Raw genomic sequence first — 4,360 nt, 5'->3', positions numbered from 1 at the left:
TTAGTTTCCCAAGTAAGCAGGCACTGGAGACGGTTACCATGACAAGATACACATCTGCATCGCCAATGGGATTCTCAGTGATAAGGGGAAAAATGGGGGTGGGGATGGGGATGAATAGGGAAGGCTAAGGATCAAAGCTGTGATGTTGTGAAAGGAAAGGACACACACGCGAGTGTGCGCTTAGATACCGCAGTGACGGCAAGACGAGAAAGCAAGGTCATTTTAAGATCCTGATGATCATTTCCAAGATAGCCATGAATGAAAGAAGGAAAAGCACACAGAACAAGAAAAAAAGTAGACTCAAACAGTATGCTACAAAAAAAATCTCTGGGGGCTGGGAATGTGGCCTAGTGGTAGAGCGCTCGCCTCGTAGATATGAAGCCCTGGGTTCGATTCCTCAGCACCACAGACACAGAAAAAGCCAGAGGGGGCGCTGTGGCTCAAGAGGCAGAGTGCTAGCCTTGAGCAAAAAGCAGCTCAGGAACAGCGCCCAGGCTCTGAGTTCAAGCCCCAGGACTGCCCCCCCCAAAAAGTATGTGAGACTCTTATCTCCAGCGAACCCCCCAAATTCTTTTAAGGTAGGAATTCTTCAGGTAGAATACTATTCAAAGTAGACTACAAGCACAAAATGAAATGAGAATACATATGTGTACGTACATAAAGACACCTCCCCCCCCCCCCATCTACCTAGCTATGCAGACAATCAGCTCATCACCCAAGGCCCCTGCGACGCTTCTGAGCTTCTGAGAGAGGCGCTCGCCCCCTAGGGGTCAGCGGGGCTCACTACACCACGTGGCCCCCAAAAAGCAAAATATACCAAGGTCTCACAGGTGACCAGCAGGGACAGCCTGGCCTGAAGGCGCTCAGAGTGGTGCACAGGGAGCAGGATTTCCAGAACTCTCTTTGGCTGGGGGTTGCAGGATATCCAGAACTCTCTCTAGAGGCTAGGGGGGGCAGGATTTTCAGATCTCTCTCTAGAGGCTGGGGGGGCAGGATTTCCAGATCTCTCTCTAAAGGCTGGGGGGTGGGGGGGGAGCACGATTTCTAGATCTCTCTCTAGAGGCGGGGGGGGGGGAGCAGGATTTTCAGATCTCTTTCTAGAGGCTGGGGGGGGGGAGGAAACAGGATTTCCAGATCTCTCTCTCTGGTTGGGGGGGACAGGATTTCCAGATCTCTTTCTGGCTGAGGGGGCGGAGGGGAAGAGCAGGATTTCCAGAACTCTCTCCAGCTGGGAGGGGAGGGGGGCAGGATTTCCAGATCTCTCTTTGGCTGGTGGTGTTATGCCTAGATTTCCGGTCCCTAAAGACCACCAAGGAGCTGATACCCATGCAAATGCACGAGTCTTTATTGCAAGCTCAGCCTGGACTCCCAACCATCACCAACACAGCGGATCTGGATTGAGAGCCCGATGCTCAGATAGGCAGGGTTTTTATTGTGATTACAGCAAGGGCAGGGTATTTCCAACTTGGCACATACTTGATTGGATGGCATTTAGCAAGCAACTCTTGTCCTATTTCTGTTGGCGATCTACCCTTTCAGTTATGTATTTTGGCTTTGATATTGGGAACTGGCCTCGACATCAGGAATTGACAACAGGTGGTCACGTAGCACTGATGCAGAAGGTTAGTGCAGGGCGTAAAGCAAGTCACTAATGGGTTAAGCAAGCCGTTTACAGAAGCAGAATTCTGCGGTCAGGCTGACCTAGTACCAACTTTATTTGAACAGTTGCGACCATGTTTCCCCATGACCACTGAGCAAGCTTAAGCGGGCTAAAACAATCCAGTACTCAGTCATAAGTAAACCAACCCAACAGTTACCATGGCGTTCCTACTACTATTATGGTTATTTTTATAGTCTATGACTATGATCATTTTTTACTGTCCGTTACCATGGCTGCTACCCAGGTACAGAGGTGAACAAGTGCTCCCTACATTTTGAAATGTCAAACTACAAGAAACTAGTCTCACGGGTGGGGGGTGCAGCCCTCTATCATGGAGTCATCACCAGGGTTTAGAAGTTGTTATACAGCATGGTATTGGTATAAAAACAGATCGGAAGACCAATGGATTAGAACTGAAGACCCAGAAATAAAACCGCACTTACAGCCAACTGATATTCGACAAAGGAGCTAAAGACATACAATGGAATAAACATAGCCTCTTCAACTACTGGTGCTGGGAGAACTGGGCAGCCATATGCAGAAAACTCAAAGTAGACCCAAGCCTATCACCATGCACCAAGATCAACTCAAAATGGATCAAGGACCTCAACATCAGACCTGAATCCTTGAAACTACTGAAGGACAGAGTAGGAAAGACACTAGAACTTATAGGCACAGGAAGGAACTTCCTGAATAGAGTCCCAGGGGCACAACAAATAGGAGAAAGACTCGACAAATGGGACTACTATAAATTAAAAAGTTTCTGCACAGCTAAGGACATAGCCACCAAAATAGAAAGACAGCCAACGATATGGGAAAGGATATTTACTAGCACAGCAACAGACAAAGGCCTGATATCGGTCATCTACAGAGAACTCAAAAAATTAAGCCCCTCCAAGCCCAATAAACCTATTAGGAAATGGGCAAAAGAGCTAAAGAGAGACTTCACAAGAGAAGATATAAAAATGGCAAAGAAACATATGAGGAAATGCTCAACATCCCTGCTAGTAAAGGAAATGCAAATAAAAACAACCCTGAGATACCACCTCACCCCAGTTAGAATGGCCTATACTCTGAACTCAGGAAACAACAAATGCTGGAGGGGCTGTGGGGAAAGAGGAACCCTTCTCCATTGTTGGTGGGAGTGCAAATTAGTACAACCACTTTGGAGAACAGTATGGAGGTTTCTCAAAAAGCTCAATATAGACCTACCCTATGACCCAGCCATACCACTCCTAGGCATCTATCCTAAACAGCAAAATCCAAGGTATCAAAAAGGCATTTGTACTTCCATGTTTATCGCGGCACAATTCACAATAGCTAAAATATGGAAACAACCCAGATGCCCCTCCACAGACGAATGGATCCAAAAAATATGGTACTTATACACAATGGAATACTACATAGCGATTAGGAATGGTGAAATATTGTTATTCGCAGGGAAATGGTCAGAACTCGAACAAATAATGTTGAGTGAGACAAGCCTAGAACACAGAAAACAAAGGGGCATGATCTCCCTGATATATGACTGTTAACAAAGGGAGACGGAGAGACAGTAGAGACCAAGTCTGTGAACACTGTATATGTTCTTGATACATTGTATATTGCATATATGTCAACCTGACCTAAACAAGGGATAGAAAAACAGGTCGTAAGATATCATAAGAAATGTACACACTGCCCTACTATGTAACTGCACCCTCTTTGCACAACACCTTGTAAAAAAATTTATGTCCAATTAATAAAAAAAAAGTTGTTATAATTTTAACACTAAAACTTATATTTAGTTACTCCAGTTTTCATGTCAGCCCTAACAGTGGGGAGGGGGACAGGATTTCCAGATCTGTCTCTGGCTGGGGGGGAGGGGGGCAGGATTTCCAGATCTCTCTCTGGCTGGGAGGGGAGGGGGGCAGGATTTCCAGATTTCTCTATGGCTGGTGGTGTTATGCCTAGTTTTCTGGTCCCCAAAGACCACCAAGGAGCTGATACCGATGCAAACGCACGAGTCTTTATCGTAAGCTCAAGCCTGGATTACAGCATTACAGCGTATCTGGATTGAGAGTCCCGACCCTCAGATAGGCAGGGTTTTTACTGTGATGACAGCAGGGGCAGGGTATTTCCAACTTGGCAGACACTTGATCGGATGGCATTTAGCAAGCAAGTCTTGTCCTATTTATATTGGCGATCTGCCCTTTCAGTTATCTATTTTGGCTTTGATATCGGAACTGGCCTCCATATCAAAAATTGACAACAGGTGGTCACGTAGCACTGATGCACAGGGCTAGTGCAGGGGTAGAGCGAGTCACAAATGGGTTAAGCAAGCCGTTTACAGAAGCAGAATTCTGCGGTCAGGCTGAGCTAGTACCAACTTTATTTGAACAATTGCCACCATGTTTCCCCATGACCACTGAGCAAGCTTGAGCAGGCTAAAACAATCCAGTACTCAGTCATAAGTAAACCAACCTGACAGTTACCATGGCGTTTCTATTACTATTATGGTTATTTCTATAGTCTATGACTATGATCTTATTTACTGTCCATTACCAAGGCTGCTACCCAGGTACAGAGGTGAACAAGTGCTCCGTACATTGTTAAATCTCAAAACTACAAGAAACTAGTCTCACGGGCGGGGGTGCAGCCCTCTGTCATGGAGTCATCACCAGGGTTTAGAAGCTGATATAATTTTAACACTAAAACTCA

The sequence above is a fragment of the Perognathus longimembris genome, chromosome 27 (genome assembly GCF_023159225.1).
Source record: "Perognathus longimembris pacificus isolate PPM17 chromosome 27, ASM2315922v1, whole genome shotgun sequence".
NCBI lineage: Eukaryota > Metazoa > Chordata > Mammalia > Rodentia > Heteromyidae > Perognathus > Perognathus longimembris.
Note: the sequence above shows the minus strand (reverse complement) of the source record.